The following is an 18648-nucleotide window of genomic DNA, read 5'->3' as shown; positions in this document are numbered from 1 at the left end:
TCTTTATTTTTACTCGGTAAATAATAAATGTGAGTCCAGCGCTGTGACTGGACAGAATCAAACAAGGGGGCAGGGCAATATTAACGTATCTGCACTTGTCTTCAGAAGCGGCACAGAATCAGAGTGGCTCATTTTATTTTATCCCATGTTTTTAGACTTAGGCAGCACTCAGAAAACTGACTGGGTGGTCTTGTTTCACAGTGTGTGTGTTGGTGGGCTCCAGATCTTCAGACCAGTGTGCACATGTGCAAATGATATTTTTTATATAATAAAGATCTGTTCATGTATTTATTTATTTTTTACTATATTTATAAGTATATTAAGGTTTGGGTATTATATGTTTGAGAAACTATTGATACAAATATTACAATGCTCATTTATTTTTTATCAATGTTTTTCCCCACATGGTGCAGGTATTATAGAGCAATCACTAGTCTGATTGGGACTGCTTTAACTCCAGGTCTCTATGTACATCCCGGTGTTTGGATGTTAAAGAGAGCAACCTGTGAAGGGCAATCGTGTTTGATTTTAGTCTTGAAAAAGCGCGACCAAACTAAAGCTCACACAGAGAGAGAGAAACCAGGGGAAACATGCGCTCAAAACCCACTGGGCATTTTCAATACAGCCCGCAGCGCTCAGCTGACACTCAAATTCATATTATTCACCCATGGTGTAGAGCGGTGGATTATTAAAGGTCATAAAACTGCCGGGATCTGTCATCGCTGTCAGCACCTCTTTGTATTTTCCTCCGTTCTGGGGTCATTTCGGCCCAATCCTTGGCTTTTCTCGCCGCCTCTCTCGCTCGCAGACAAACTGCAGGTTCCTCCAGACGATCAGCAGTGAATCAATAGCTGTCAGCAGCGCTCACTTCCTGCTGCTCTTTGTTCATCTCAGCGTCAACCCCAGCCCCCAGCAACCGAGGAGCCCAGGAAGATAAAAGTGCAGGGATGAGAGAGCCCAGGTCCTACTCGTGCAGATTCTTTAAAGCAGGATTGTGTTGAGTGTCCGGACGACACTGTAACGGACAGGATTCAAAGCGCTGGACGCTAATGAGCAAGGGAAGACTTTCCGGAAAAGCAGCCTTTAAGAGCAAAGGTTAAACTCATTAAGAAACCAACTCATGAGCCACAGATGGATTAGTTTTGGGAGTTTCCCACAGACCATTCAAATGCATGACGTATCTCTGTTTAATCTGTCTGGTGTGTGTGTGTGTGTGTGTGAGAGTGAGTGAGTGACTGGGTGAGTGTGTGAAACTGTCCTCAGGTGTGTGTTGTACACACTTCACTGTAGTATACGGCTATGTAAATAAACTTGCCTTGCTCTTCCAGAAAAAAGAAGAAGTAAAAAAATAAGGCACACACTTCCTGTTTTAAAGCGTTAAAGTGTTATTACTTGTTTTTGCAGCAGCACCAGAGTGAAACCTGAGTGCCTATTTTACCAGTTGGTACAATGCTTTTAGACAGGTTTGAGACAGGTTGACATTTTGGCTGTTCTCAATATCAAAACAGTGGTGTTTGTCCTGCATAATAAGCAGAAAGAAAGGAATAAGGAAACATTGCCAAGAAATATGTGTCCCCTCAATTAGTGCACTTTCTAAATGCCCTTTTCTAAAGAGGAGACCTATGGAGGAGATTACAAATTTGGCTGTAGAGGTAGAGCTGTGTTTGCTGCCAATAATCCTTAACCCCCCCCCCAAAAAAAAAAAAAGAGGGAGAGCGAGAGAGAGAAGTACAAAAGATCAGCAGTGCACCTCACGGTTGAGATCTTCCAACTTTTTTCCCAATATAACCCCAGTCTCACCCCTCAGCACCGTCCCACCACCGACTGCTACTGGCAGAACAGTGGAACGGCGTCCGGAGGCTGTCCATCGCTGCCTTTCAAGCCGCATCAAACATCTCCATTGTTTCAGAAAGATCAGTGATTGAAGTTTGAGTCCCTGTGACAGCTGCTGGTTGCAGGGCTCACCGTCAGGAGGGAGAGCATTTCAGGTTGTTATCCAACAGACTGTGAGTGAAGGTGAGCGCAGTTAAAAATAACATTCTCTTAGGATGTAAAATCAATCTATATATTTAATGTATCTTGTTCTGAGATTTGTTGAAGGATATTATAAGATTGTTCATTTATTTCTAGAGCTTTTTGAATATTTTAAGTCAAGACAACCTTCCTTTTGTTCAAGACATCATGCAGATATTTTTGCTTTTTCTTTAAAAATTGACCGTCTGTTGATAAAATTGGCTATATATAAGTATGTAAGTTCAGATTTTTTTTGCAGCGTAGCACTGGATGAATCCAGATTTGGAAAGAAAGGGGACTCTGCCAGAGAGTTAATCCCATTGAAACGCAGCAGGAAATGGAGCCGAGCTTAGAGCGGCCTTCGGGGCCAGAGAGAGCATCCAGAGCTATCTTTAAAAAGAGAGGCTGCAGACACTAGATAATCGTTTTTGTTTGTCAATCACTGCTTAATAAATCAGCTCTGCTTCCTCCTGAACCTTCCAACAGAGAGAATGTGTACCTCAAGAAGCAGAGGACAGATTTGAAAAGTGGAGCTTGAGAGAGAGAGAGAGAGAGAGAGAGAGAGAGAGGGAATTTCACCACTTCATGTTTGCTGAGTTTTGATTTCAGTTTCATTAAACTTTCTCTCTCCAACACCTCTCTCTTTGTTCTGCGTGTATTTTAATTCTGTTTACTGTAATTGGATTTTTCATTTTGCAAGTGTTGCCTCGAGCTTTCTTTTGTAAGAAATGGAGGCCTACATTTCCTGTTCACCACAAAATATTAGCGCCTCCCTCTCAAGAGCACAACAGAACCCCACCTGGATCTTCAAGCGGAGAACCTCGGCATGCTAATGAGATGAGTATCGAGCAGGTTGTTCTGCGGTTTGCCCCAGGGCTCCAGCTATATTTTACATGTTGGTTAAGCCCTGCTATAAATCCCTAATGTGCTCTGTATTCAGTGGTGTTCCTCTGGCATGGATCATAATTGATCTTCATCACATCACATCACTCTGTCACTGCTCTCAATGTACGGAGAGAAAACAGCCCTTCTCTGCTTCACTAATTACACCATTTCAAAATACGAGGTGTACTATTTCAGGATGAAAAAAATGTCTTATTAATGAATGTTCCAACTTACAAGCCTCCGCTGAGAGATTCTTAATTTGCTGCTGCTTTGGGCACTCGAGGTGATTCTGAGAACTTGTCTCCAAGGTTTTAACTCTTTCACTTAGTCATGATTTAAAGCAAAATTAGAGTCTCAGTGGAACGAAAACTGATCCATCCACATGCAGGTCGACTTGGAAATGTGGAGGTGGGTAATGGAAAATAGACCTTATTTGGTAAAATCAAGATTGGTGATGTTAAAAAACAGAATATAGCACATTCTTAATCTTTTCATAATCCATATTGTTCCTAGATTTAACCTTATAATGGATCAGTGTTTACATTTTACATAAATTATGTCTTTCAATGAAACACTGGTCTTTTAACTAATGCTATTTTGGCAAACTTGAAAATGCATCTGGATGAAACAGGAGTTTAGGAGATGTTTTAATAATGATTAAAGCCACTGTCCACTAACTGTTGTACTTCTGTCCATTGTCTTATGGACATATTGTGTTATGGTGATATAGTGCAGAGAGAACGATGCAAACTTTTTTATTTTGAGAGATATTTAAAAGTCATTTTCCTCAATTTTCTTAGATTTTTCTTATTAGACCACAATAATTTATTAGTATGGTGTAGGGCCTCCTTTTGCGGCCAATACAGCGTCAATTCGTCTTGGGAATGACATATACAAGTCCTGCACAGTGGTCAGTGGCCAGGTCACTACGTGATGCTGGTGGAGGAAAACGTTTCCTGACTCGCTCCTCCAAAACACCCCAAAGTGGCTCAATAATATTTAGATCTGGTGACTGTGCAGGCCATGGGAGATGTTCAACTTCACTTTCATGTTCATCAAACCAATCTTTCACCAGTCTTGCTGTGTGTATTGGTGCATTGTCGTCCTGATACACGGCACCACCTTCAGGATACAATGTTTGAACCATTGAATGTACATGGTCTTACTGGTGCAATGTGCAATTAATGAAGATTGGCCACCAGGCTGCTCCAATTTAGCCATGAAACCTCCCACACTAAAATGACAGCTGTTTCAGTTTCATTGTCTAACCCCTGTATATTTCCCTCCCCTTGATTAAGCCCTCCTGGTAGTGGAGGAGTGTCTAAGGGGGGCCATTGTAATGTAACATTGTCCATGCCTCCTCACTCATTTGCCTTAAAATCACTAAAGAATGAGTGAGTTTCCCAAAATGCCCTGCAGCCCATAAATATTTAACCTAGCACTGGTAAAAACTTATTCCATGGCATATTGTTAAGATTAACATAACACTTGTTATCTACTTAAAAACCAGAAGACAGTAGGTTTTAAGTGTAGAAAATCTCTCTACATAAAAAAAAAACTATGCTATGGACATGCATTTGGCATTCTTTTATTCCCTCAGTGTAGGTAAATACAGGATAAACCCAACTGATTTCCAAAGAGCACTTCAGAATAAACGTCCACAAAGATCTCTCTCTCTCTCTGCTGGTGAGTTTGCGTGGGAGTTTAAATGGGGCTCGCTCTTTATGCTGGTTTTTAAAGGCCTTCTAATGTGATTCTCAAACCAAATTCTTCACTGTACGCCTTGTTAAAGTGATGTGCAGTAAATGGGCAGCGTCTGTTTGTTTACTGGCTCTAAAGCATTTGAGAAAACAGCTCTGAAGCATGAAAACAGCATTTAAACTTAGTGTAACTTGCTGCGTTGGTAAATTTCCCTCCGTCTTCCATCGTTTAACAGAAAATCGAATCTGTCCACATGTCTGTGGCAGCATTTCACATTTATACATTGACAGCAGAGCCTCTGACAAAAGCTCTCCCTCTCTTTTATCTTCTCTTCCTGAGCATTTACTGTATGATATGAGCATTCATCCCAATCCTGTTTTTCTCCTAAAAAATCCCCTGAAATTGGGTGTAATTATTCCAACAGAAAAGAGAAGTGTCCCTCTTTTGGAAATGCTACTTTTGAGCGACCATCCTCTTTCAAAACCAGCCTCTTTCATCTGAGCGAAGACTTTTCTCTTCAGCAGTGTGGGAAAGGAAGAAGCACCATTGAGTCCAGACTCTTTTTTACAAGCCTCTCTCAGATGGGTCGAGGACTTTTTGAAAAGGGGGCCACCTTGACTCAACTCAGCTCGCCTTTTCAGAGCTTCTCTTTTGTGATAAATAAAAGGAAAGAGACTATGATTAACTTTTCATGAAGATTTTTTGGATTTTCTTCCCTCTGTCCTTCACAAATGATGACAGATTTAGTTTTTACATTTAGACCTTGCTAGAGAGCGCAGTGTTAATGTGTGTGAGGCCTCAGCAGCTTCCTTGAGCAGAGTTATCTGACTGTAACACTGGGTGGAAGGTTAAAAGACAGTTAAGACGGTTTAATATAGCACTCACTTTTGTCTCAGTTGGGAGACTTAGTGCACTGGGACTGTGAGTTACTGCTCTCTGGCCACAGCTCAAAAACTTCGCTAGCAGTTCCTGCCGATGTCAAAGACAAAGTGGGTCCCCCGGAAAAGTTCCATAAAGTCCATTAAAAAACTAAACGAAAAAGTGTCATAAAACGCTGGGAAATGAAGGGCATTTATCAGTCTATAACCTTTGACACTTCAGGGAAGGCTTTACTTATGAACATTTCTGTGAGGATTTGATGGCATTCAGCCATATTGGGAAGAGCTCCATCATTCCAGAAAATGCGATTCTACTTTTATATTCCTCTAGCCTATGCTTGATGTTACTCACGTGCGGCTGCTCCAGAGCATTTTCCATTTTATTCTGTTTTATTTTATGCTTTTATGGAGATTATAAACATTATGTCAGCAACCTGTGAACCTTAAAATGGCCAAGTCTGCTTATTAATTGTAAGGGGTGTCTGGAGACTCCTGGACTTACTTTCTTGGGACCTCACCGCTCTGAATCAGCTGTGGAGGGGAAAGTGAACTAGATGCCAAAAGAAAAAAAAAATGTGTATGGAAGATTTAATGGAGAAAAAAAAAAGAATCATTAAAACTGCCTCAGCTTTCGAACGCTATCTGATAATAAAAACATCTCTGGAGCTCTCATTCAGACGAGCTGTAGGAAATGTGCTTCGTTTGTGAATGTGTGTATTTGCTTATTCTTTATTTATACAGACATCTCATTCTTCGTCCTTATGCTAATGAGGAGCTGTGTCAGGGAGTCCATGAAGTTCAGGCTCCAAGGAAAATCACATAAAAGAACAGAACGATAAAGACTCAAGGGAAATAATGCTCTGAAAATTAGTGTTAGTTCACTGAATGTAGTGAATAGACTACACCTTTATAAATGAAGCATAAACCATGCCTGTGTGTGTGTGTGGGTGTGTGTGTGTGTGTGTGTGTGTGTGTGTGTGTGTGTGTGTGCAACACTGCCCACTGGCAAAGTGGATGACCAGTACTCCTATATCTCTACTTACTTACTTACTTTTTTAAACAATTAGTTTTAAAATATTTTTATATACTAATACTTTATCTACAGGCTTAACGGGTTGTTGTCTTCAAATCAAATTATGTCTACTTATTCATGAATTAAAATTCTTATTCCGTCCATGCTACTACATTATCTAAATACTAATATTTTTTGAAGGCATATTACGTACAAATACAATTTTATCTTGGAATTCAACTCAACTAGATTTCAACTACATACCCCCCCCCCCCTAACACACACACACACACACATGAATTATTGTCTTCCACCTTCTCCACCGACATAAACTGGTTTGGGAACCAGAATAATTAGTTCTCAGCTGGAACCAAACAACAGTAGGTCCTTTAGTTTGAACCGTGGCTGAATAATAGGAACATGCTCCGTTTTTGTGTGTTTCTGGGGCTGTATTTGGCGTGACATCATGTGCATTGGCCAGAGCCTCGGCTCAGTATTGGCAACATTTACACACTTATAACATCTCACAGAGAGATGTGGTGGGGAGATATTTTGCAGGTTTAGTGGCGTTACACTTAAAGCCACATTAGCACATGTTTTACTCTAACCAGTTACATTGAATAAATAAGTAAATGTAATTCTTAAAATCAACAAAATGTTCTTGGTTTTCTTTGTTCTTTGGTGGGTGACCATCTAGCATTTACTTTTAAATAAAATGAACAAGAAAAACACTGATGTCGGTGTTATATATTATGAATAAAACTTTGTGCTCCGTTTTTTATTTTTTTTATTTCTGCATTTATTAGTGCTGCCTTTCACACTTTCTGTACGACACAATCACAAAATACATACCAAATGTCAACAAAAGCATTGATATGAAGCACCAAAGCTTCTCCAGACCTTCTAATGACAAGGGGATGTATTTTGGGTTTTCCTGCTTTCGAAATGCCAGAAACACCTCTGTGACAATAGCTATATGGCTAATGTCAGTCAGGCCCAAGTTTTTATTCATTACTGAAGCTACTTTTAATAATAAATATAATTTTAATAACAATAATGGTCCTCGTTGGTATTATTTTGTGTTTTGTATTATATTTTTATTTATCTGGAGTTTTGGAGTGCCTTTGTAATTTGTTTGTTTTAAAGTGTAAAGGCCATTTCTACTTTCATCCCAGAAATCAGTGACAGTCCTTTTTAATTTCTCTCTTTCTCTTACTCTTCTGTCTCCCACACTTTTCCGTGTCATTTGTTAGAGAGTCTCATCTTTTTGGTGACAGATCTGAGCTCCTCCGCTCTGCCCTCGTTCCCAGCCGCTGTCGCTGCTGATGGAGGAGGGAGTTTTTTGGGGGTATTTTATTAGAGAGCCGTGACTGGGTGTGTGATTACCACTGGAGCGTGCAGCATGAGCCTTGGCCCTTGGGAACAGACACACACACACACACACACACTTTCAGTATAAAATTAATAAGACGACCCTCAAAGGAACGACGTTCCATCTTCCTTCATCATTGATCTTCGAAGACACACTCACAGAATCTAACCGAGGATTAAAACCACTGTACTCCAAAGTAAAAGTCTGAGTACTTTAACTTGGGTATTTTTAAGGGGTACACTGTGTGTTTAATTAAATTGGATGCTCTAGAGCAGCTGTACATGAGCCTAATATCACAAGCCTAATGCCATGAGTCTGCCAGAGAGGTATGAAGCCCCACCTCATTGGACTTTGTAGAGGTGGGTCTCCAGTGACAGAGCTGTTCACAGCCTTGTCTTTGAGTTTCCAAGATGGTAGAGACACAATCAAAGTTCATTACACTCAGAGTCAGACATGTTTTGTTTGGACTGTGTTGAACACCATGTTGAAATTTCCTGGTAATCACTTCCCACTTTAGTGCGGCACAATCCCATTACATTGTTTATTCTGGACCACCGAGCAATCCCATCCTAGCAAGTCTTATTAGAGCCAAGTGTCATGTCGAATTAGGAGAATAATAATAATAATAAATAAGTTCCCTTCTTGGACCAGTAATCTCAGCTTTCCTCAGTCGGATCAATGAAGTTTTTTAAATGGCTTCGACTTCATGGAGGAGACTGAAGCGAAATTCAATTTGACAGCAGAGGATATTACTGTGGGAGTCCGTCTCACTTTTAATTCAAACTTGATCCCAATCTTAATATATGAGATAATGAAGGCAGTAATTCAATCTGTCCCCTGTGCTCTACAGTTAGCGTGTAATTAACCCCTGACCATCTAACCAGAAATATCTGGCTCCAGTCCACAGATCGTTTGACCTTGCTAAACGAATTATACCCAATGCAAATTACTGTTGATTACAGGACACTTATTTAAAGCAGGACCCTAGTGTAGCCATTACTGGGTCACAGTATAGACGGAAGGAAGTTGTCAAAGATGGTCCCGAAAAGCATTGCAATGAGGTCAGAAATTCATGTCCCACAGCCAGCGGTAACATCAGTCCTGCACCAGAAGAAGAATACCACTGATCTGTGGCTTCAGAGAGAAAAAACGAGGTCAGGATTTCAAACATTTAAACGCCGCATGGAGTAAAACTAATAAAAAAGAGGAAGAGAGACAGAGGGATGGAGCGAGAGGAAGAGAGTGAGAGAGAGTGATAAATTAGGGGAAAGTAGTTCAAAGTGGCTCTTTCGCCTGGAGAGAAAGCTCAAGGAAAACTTTGCTGTTGAAGCCAAAGATGACCACGTATGAAAACACGGACCACAATAGCTTCACACACTCCAGACATAATGCTGAGTGTGTGTGTGTGTGTGTGTGTCTGTGTGCATGTGTAGGAGACGATACAAACACATTTGAATGTATCTTATTTATTAAACTGCTAAATAATACCTGTAATAATAATAATAACTGTCTCTTTTTCTACCTATACCAACATTGTATAAATGATCATCACCATCACAGGTTTAGCAGTTTTTAAATCACAATCACAAACGGCTCTATTTAAGCATCTTGCCTTGTTTGGAGCCTATTAAACATTTCTGTGTAAACGTGTTTGTTTTGGATCGCTGCTGGAAGACACCATGACCCAGTTTTTGTTTTTTGGCAGAAGTGCCTGATTTTCATATAAAATCTCCTGATAATTATTGAATCCATGGTGCCAAGGTTCCCAGAAAAATAAATAAATAAATAAAAACAGCCCCAAAAGCTCTCACATCCTCCACCACATTTCTCACTGGGATCAAGGTTATTTTCTACATAAATATTTTTCTTTTTAACCCAAACATGAAATTAATCTCACACTGTGCTGAGCGGTACGGCTCAGCCCACACTCATATATGTGTTCTTCCGTTTTGTCCCTATATCCACTGCTACGAGACCTGTACTATTCCAGAGACGCCAAGCTGAATGTGGTTACCTTTTGTGTTGGGAAGCTACTAAGCATGCAGAGCTGGAATGTAGAGGTGGGGCTATCAGCAATGCTGATTACTGATTGGCTAAATGCAATTGAATCACATAAACACAGCCGCCAAAATAACAAAACCAAAGGCTACAGTTCTAAAGTCACTGTTGAACCTGGAGAAACACAGGCTTGAGTCACTTCCTTGAGTAGACACAAATACAGAGAGCTCTGATTGGTCGACTGCTGAGGTACACGTCCTCATTGATGTGACTTTAAAAAGTAAATTATTAACTGATGTGATGGACTGGGGATGCTGCCTTAAGCCCAGCAATGCGAGGCAGGGTCTGGACCCACCACAAACATGACCAGGATGAAGTGGTTATAGAAGATTAATATATATATTTTTTTAATTAGTTCATGGGGCATGAGTTTGATGTTTGTTTGTGACAAATCCATTTTTTACTGATAGCCTTCTTTTACACATCTGTACAAGCCATTCCTTGTGCAGAATATATTTCTATAAAACAGAACTGATGTGTATAAGACACTGGGAAGATGTAAATGTTTGATTCGGTGCTAAACAGGTTCCTGAGAATAGATTTAGAATTGGCAGCAGCTTATTACTTCTGTCAGGAATTCTGCCTTTAAAGCCGTCCAGTTCCTGAGATGCCTTTTCTCTGCTTTTTTTTCTTTATCTGTGACAATCTCATCCCCCCACAGCATCAGACTGAGGCTCAGTGGTCAAGAGCACAGGTCAGACCCCTGCCTTTCTCGAGTGCTAAATAAATGCCAACTGTCACATGCCCCCCTCAGCTCAGAGGAACAAGGACCCCATGATAGAGGGCACACCGCAGAGCTTAGATCACTTGCTTTACAATAGCATCTGGCACCAAATCACCAGCAGAGCCCTAAAGAAGAGAGCCTTCCTAAAAGGAACTGGGAAGTTAGGGGGGAGGGGGAGGGCCAGGCTGTAATTGTTATGAAAGGCTTGGCACTCTTTGTTAAATAAATAAAAGCTAAACAATCATGTGAAAGCTTGATAAATGACCTGTTATTTCTGATCTGAAAACAGAAACTCACAAATAAATAAAGAAATAAATAAATGTAAATGTATTTGAAGAAAAAAAAAGTAGCCTAATTACTATCATAATATATCAATATCAATATATTGTCATTGGAATTTATTAGGAAATAATAACTCTAAAATAGTAAAACCTTTAAAAACATGACTAAAATTAGCCTTTTTTTTTCAATTTAATTGACTAAAACTAGGCAAAAATTTACAATAATTATATTACTAAACCTACATAAAAATGTAAAGAACAAGACTAAAACTAAATCAAAATCAGCTGCCGAAATGAAAATCTCACTCTGGGTCTGAAAGAGTGTGCAGCTGAAGGTAAAACAAGAAATCCCCTCACAGTCCTTGAATCCCAAAACAAGGACTGAGTGTGTGTTAAAAGTTGAACTAATTTTAACTAGTTTATTGTAACAGACACATAAGCGTCTTACATTAAAGTCTGAAATAACAACTGAAGCAGTAACATCAAAGTTTTCTTCATAATAAAAGCATGCCCTATTTTCTCCTCCAGCTCAGCATGAGTGAAGATGACAGGTGTAGATCTCTAAGTGTTTTACAAGTTTTTTACAAGTGATTCTTTGTGGTTTCTCTGCTGTTTCTTTGACGTTTCTCAGTTGGAAGCTGTGGTGCAACAGGCTGCTGATGTGTTGCTATTCCTCTTCACATTGATTAGTGCCAGCTCTCATTAGCATCAAATCTCTGCCTCTTTACCAGACACTTCTCTCTGTCTCTCTCTCTCTCTCTCTCTCTCTCTCTCTCTCTCTCTCTCTCTCTCTCTCTCTCTCTCTCTCTCTTCTCTATGAAATTTCTACCCAGAGCTGAGGAGAAGGGAGCTTTCTGTCACTGGACACGCTACAAATGCGATTGGTGCTTGAGTCGTCGGTTCAGCAGCTGTCCATTCATCTCCAAATTCTCTCACTCTTAAAAGTGCTGGGATATCGCAGGATTTACCGCCATCAAACACTGATGATGTGCTCCATGGCTTTGCTGGTGAAGGCATAATTCTTTGGATGCGAAATTCAGGCGGCTGCTGACTCTGTGGGAAGACGAGGTTCTGCTGACGATCGGAAACCAACCATGAAAATAGCCCTTTTGTTAAAAATGTTAAAGATTATTGCAGAAATGCACATGAATAACAGGTACACCAATAAACATTCTACCATGTTCTTTCCATGTGGTTAGTGCAAAAGGAAAAACGAAAATGGTATTTCCTAACTTCCAGGACTGTAATCCTACACTGCACTGATACTACCTTAGAAAAAGGTTGCTGAAGATTAAACACACTGTCCTACTGAATGTGTTCTGCTTTTGAAAGTCAGCAAAAAACCTAAAGCTGCTCAGATTTTCACAGCATCACCACCACATCCAAGTCGTCACTTCCTCTTTAGTGGGAGGGGATTAGATTCATTTATTTTGCTTTTAAAATTCAAGTTGACAAATGATTGTTTGGAATTAAGCTGTAGGAAAAAAAAACATTGCTTGCTTTAAAGTATATTTGTATATTTGTATTGAGTTTGTCCCTACAAACTTTTACTACAAGGTCAATCTCAGGGCTCATACACTACAAAATAAATTTGGCAACCATACAATGTGTACTATATATAGTTTGCAGGTCAAGCATGTACAAATGGAATATCTTTAAAGTAATAAATCATCCTTAAAGCAACATCATGTAATGTATTTTTGCTCCTGGACTAGAGTTGCACAATGTAATTAACCTTTACAGCACTGTCCTGAAATCCAGGGCGAGTGGGAGGGAGGGTTTTTTTACCCTCCTCCTGAAGTTACATAGTGTAATTTCTGCAGTGCTAAGCTTGGAGTAGCAACAACAGATGATCTATTTTACCTATTACAGTTCAGAAGAGACTCACCATAATTTTGCAACTATAATTTTAAGGTAAAAACCTTACCTACATTTACCTTAGAAATATAAACCGTATCTACATTTAACACTAACTCTAACCCAGATCCTAAACCTAACCTAATGTCTCTACCATTTCTTCTTACTTTTTAAGCTTTTATTAGGTTTAGACAGAGTTAGGCGTAGACGCATCAAATGTTAAAGAAATGTTAAAAAACTCCTTCCGAAATGCCCCATTGCTGTGAACATGAGGTGGGATTTCTGATATGTGGTTACACTTAGACTTTAATTTTATATTTGTACATCTTCAAGGACTGTTTATTTGTCTGTTGTTTACATCCACCTCAACAAGCTCAGACCCTGGGGTCTTTGAAGGCCCCCTGCCAACTCCCCCTCCCCGTGATGCCCCTGGCAGCTGCAGACCCCTGAGAACCGCCCCAAGGCTCAGTCAATAGTTCATCTCTGTTCAAAGCCAAGACTTGATGAGACACCTTTATTTTTAAAAGTGTTTTAGAGTGTTTTAGAGGGTCAGAGCAGAACGCCCAAGGACGAAGTGGAACTGTGTTCTCTGGGGTGATTGAGCTCCAGCTCCGTGCTTTTGGGATGAATAGAAGTGAAGGTCTTCATGCAGAACTAATCCTCCAACCTCAGAACCTGACCTGACTAATCTTTACTAGACTGAATACCATCAAATCCATGCAGACATGGTCCAATATATTCTGCAAAGCCTTCACGGAGCAGTACAGAGGTTTGCTGCATTTGTGACAGTTTTTGCTGACAATTAAACACCCAGAAGAGGAATGTATCGCTCATGGATTGCTCTGTAATGGCCCAGGAGACATAATGGTGATTCACCTAAAATGATTTAAGAGAAAAAGAATGAGACAAAAAGGAGACATGAGACTCAAGAGTGTTCAAATCTAAAGCTCAAGGTGAGATGTGAGACATATTTACAGTGGGGCTTTTGTTACAGCCAGCTTTGCTTTTTCATCTGATCGCATTGTCTAGGAGAAACAATAGAGACATTAAGGAGATCTATTAGATTTTTCATTTCTGTGGGCATATGCAAAATGACATGAACATATTACTGTGTTTAAATCCTGTTTGTTGTTTAGGTTTTGTTTATTATTAAGAAGCCTACAGTTGTGATACCTGTTTCATTTTAGCATGGATATGTTTGTGAAGATCTTTCTATCCTGCATTACTCTCTAGCAGCTCAACACAGTCACAAGACTCCTAGGTAATCTCATAATCTCATAAAGGGATTTGATTAAATTTATCATATTATCTTAGTTGTTTTTCATTTAAGGATTTCATTCAAGGAGTCTAATGAAAGGAGTTAATACATTAAAATGAAATTATTAATGGCACACTACAAAAACATCAACAATAGCAATGCTATAACTCAAAGCTCGCTGATAAATAACAATAAAAATCAACACTGGAATTGATGAGATGAATTTCAAGCTGAAGGCAACGAGATGTTTCTCCAGTTTCCATTCAACAGCCTCTCCACCAGTGACAGATAATTATGAATAATAAAGCAGTGCTGTAAATGATTGCCTTTTGAGTCATTAGTGCACTTCAAGCAGAAAGTAGGTCGTGTTCATTTGAATGCGCCATCGGTCCGAGCTGGAGACTCATTAGAGAAAAGGATTCAGGAGGAAGGGTGCGTTAATGCTAACATTAACCACATGTGGAGATAATACAAATCAGTATAGGTCACATAGTTTATATGTTTAGTGTTCATTGAGGTGTTTACATTTTATCACAGTCCAAATAAAAGCATTCATCTTTGATTTCTTTCCCTAAATAATTTTGTTTCAGCTGCTTTTTACACTGTATGAAAATCACACAACACACACACACACACACACACACACACACACACACACACACACATATATATATATATCCTAAAGTGCTGCCCTAATAGCTCTCTCCTCCAGGCATGGTGACATGATATCTCAGCACTTTAGGAGGCATACACACTAAACACTTTTTTAAATCACTCTTGATATGAGTGTCTGCTAAATTCTGTAAATGTAAATGTATTAATCAGGTGATTATGACTAATCAAATGACTGGTCTATAGTGTTATGATAAACACAATATAATGCATATTTGAAACTATGGTTGCATTGCACTGCAGTGCAGAATCTTACACTGTCGTAATTAATTTATAGATCCTTCTGAATGCAATGATTCATCAGAAGTGTTACTGTAGCTTTTAGAGTTTGACGTCTGGTTCAATTCACCACTGAGAACAAATCTGCCTCCGTAAGTTTCAAAGCAAAACTCTCTCAATCTCTCTGTTTACATCTCAGCCATTTAATTATGAAGATTTCTTCTGGAAAAAAAATGTGGAATTAGGCTTTTCTAAATCCCATAGTCCCTAAGCTATTGGCATCCTCTCGATGTCAGGAAGCCAAAGTGATTTCAGGTTGTTGCAGAAAGCTTTTAATATGAAAATATAAACCTCTCTGAATTTGTCAAAGAACATCCACACATTTATTTCCTTAAATCCTTCATGTGGGGGAAATGCGTGCAGCTTAGATTACTGTTTATTCCAAACGCTTTCTTTCTGATTTATTACTTTGGCTATGCAGCAAAGAGGCACATTATTTTGGGTGTGGAACTTTTTTTTCAATTAAGAATGGTGTTCATTAATAATAAAAGAAAGTAACTAATTTAAAGTGAACCATTTATATTGAGTTTGTGAAAGTATTATTTACACCATTTATAAAAGCTCTATTAATCACATAAAGCCGGAACTGAACTCATTTCTCTTACCGGTGGATTTTTTGAACCTCTTTCTTGCACAAATGCGTCCAGTCCTGCTTTATTTCTGAAAATATTAAACAATGTGATGCTCCCACACTTATAATTCATGAGTATTGTATAATTCTCTGCAAGGAATTTGCTGATATTGATTACATGGAAATAAATTTGTTTCATTTTTGGATGAAATCCACAACAAGAAACACTGGAGCAGTTAAACAATTCCCTTTCTAGTCTGTTCCCTCCAGCTTTCAGATTGTCACGCCCTGGTCCTGTCATGTCTGTTTTTCCAGCCTTGTGCTCTTGCACATGGTTCTGTTTGTTATTGTTCATGTCTCCGCCGTAGTCCCGCCTTAGTTCCACCTCCTCGTCAGTGTCTCCTTTGTAGTCCTGTCCTCTCGTTATCTGCCCCAGGTGTTCCTTGTATGTGGTGTGTATTTAAGTTCCCTTTCTCTGCTGCTTGGCTGAATATTCCACTTTTGTTTGTCTGTTTCTTGCTTCTGTTTCTTGCTCCTGTTTCTTGCTCCTGTTTCTTCTGGTCTGTCTGTTCCTTCCTTCTGCTTTGTGTACTTGTTTGGTTTGTCTGTTCATCTCTATTAGTCTGTTTAGCTCTCCCTTTTTGGGTCTCTGTTTAGTGCTCTTTGTCAAGGTTAGTCTCTTTAGCTTTCTCTGTCTGTTTAGTTCCCTCTCTCTAGGTTTAGTTTGTTTCTCTCTCTGTCCAAGTCTCTGCCTTTCTTTGTCTAAGTATCCTGTCATCCTAGTATGTCTGTCTTGTTATCTTTTGTTTAAATAAAGTTTTTTTATTAGCGTGTGCGTCCGCCTCCTTTAGTCTGCCCTGACCTGACATAGATATACACATGTAAGGTATCTGTCTTATAACTAACTTATTATATATAATTTATTTTTCTGTTTCTTGTTAGGGCGGGTAATGTCGATGTCACAAAGCTCCAGGGTCATGGGATCAAACCCAGCTCCGGGTGATTGTCTGTGAGGAGTTTGGTGTTTTCTCTCCGTGTCCGCATGGGTTTCCTCCAGGTGCTCTGGTTTCCTCCCACACTCCAAAACAAACATTAGTAGGTGACTCAAGTGTACAGAGGCGTGAGTGTGTCACCCTGCACCCACTCCAGGGTCTGTTCCCACCTTGGGATAAGTGATACAAGTTTTAAAGTAATACATACTTGTAGGTAGAACTTGAGGCAAACTCAACCTTTTCAAAAACAAAGGCTCTGTAATGACACCCAGTGTTTTTTGGGTGATCATTTCTGAGTGATGTGGAGAAGTCAAATGTCACTGTCGTAGTGAAGAAAGGAAATAAATCGAAGTCTGAAAGCTGGTTATCGTCTTGTCAAAAGTGTGAAAGCCTTGTCTTGACCTTCTTCTCTGTTCCTGACGGCAGATATCTAATCTGAAACCTTGGACACTTTCTATTATTTTTAGGCACTGCCAGCGATCAATGGCGCATCAATCAGAAAATATAATACTTTTGGGACACAAGTTTCAAACAACTGCTCTGCTTCATAAATGTGAGGATTAGGGACACAAACACAAGATCAAAATTACTTTTTTGACCAGATTTTTACCAGGTGTTGGTAAAAATGGTACTGAGTGGCAATTCATCAGCAATCATGTCTAACACATTAAACAGCAAAAAGATAATAATATTACAACTAGATTTTAAAGTGCTATGTGTGAGCTCTAACAAAAGAGAGACATAATCCAGGTTAATATAAAGGCTCCTGTCTGTGTTGTGTGTTTTATGAGTGTCTAAAGGGGTCACACTCTCCAGTGGAACGTTATGTTTGGGATCAGGGCTAAAGTATATGAGCTTATAAGGTCTCTAAGTCTAATTTTAAGCCCAGGTTACTCATCATTAGCCTGGGGTTGACTCGGTTGTACTCTGTAATTACAAATTCCACACGGCTCTCACACACACACACCAGTGATGTTTTTGATATCGCTGAAGCATAACTAAGCGATTTCAGATGTGGGTCACTGCTGTTTATTACACACATTTTTACACGACTCTCCCAGTTCTTCAAAGGCTGAGATTTGTGACCCATTTTTCACCGAATCTTGTTTAAACGGTGCAGGTGTCGAGACGACGTGTTCGGAGAGATTAAATTCCTCACTTCCCTCAGGGTTCCACTCAGAAATGTGTGTTTGCTTATCTAGAACATGGGGTGGTTTACCATTTCCCAATTTAATGTAGCATGTCTATAAGAATGATAAATACATTCATAATACATTAATGCATTATTTTCACCAATATGGCTTTGGTGACATAAAACCAATATTGAATAATGAATTATAATATGTGCATAAGAACACTGTAGAAAAGAACCTTAAAATAGCACCTTATAAAGTTTACAATGGGCCCATAAACATTTTTTTTAATACACAACCAAACATAAATTATAGTATATACTGCACATTTGTTGTCAAATTGCAGACAGTGCCCCTAGCCTTGGAGTGTGGAAGCAAACATATGCTTTCTCTGAGGTACGTTAAGCCAGCCATCACTTCTTTTTGAACTGCCATTGATGCATTCATACTGAAGTGTTTGGTGCTTTCAGGTAGAATGCAAACTGTCTAGATCTGTCACATCAGATACAAGCAGAAGATTCTTATGATCTTGTCTTCATAAAAAAAAAGCCGATTTAATTTTGAATGTAGTTAAATTTAGTCTATTGTGTTTATTCTGCCAGGGACCATGTTCTTCAGTGAAAGAAAAGATGCATATTTGCACCAGAATCAGGAAACTAATTAAAGAAATACTTAGAGACTAGACTTTTTCAACAAAAGTCATGAAACAGAAGGTCAGTCCTCACAGACTAATGGTCAGCTCATTACGACACACAGTACACTGTTATTTGGAAAAATGACCTTTTCTCGCTTTACACGAACATCCAAACAAGCTCAGACACATCATTAAGAAATAAAAGCACAGCATCATTAGTATTATCATTTCATAAATGATATTCACTGCACTGCAGATGTTTGTTCTTTGTTACTGTTGTGTTATGGAAGCTGTTTGCACACTGCAATGTACAATCTGTTATTAAAGT

Source organism: Hoplias malabaricus, chromosome 17 (genome assembly GCF_029633855.1).
Source record: "Hoplias malabaricus isolate fHopMal1 chromosome 17, fHopMal1.hap1, whole genome shotgun sequence".
Classification (NCBI taxonomy): domain Eukaryota; kingdom Metazoa; phylum Chordata; class Actinopteri; order Characiformes; family Erythrinidae; genus Hoplias; species Hoplias malabaricus.
Note: the sequence above shows the minus strand (reverse complement) of the source record.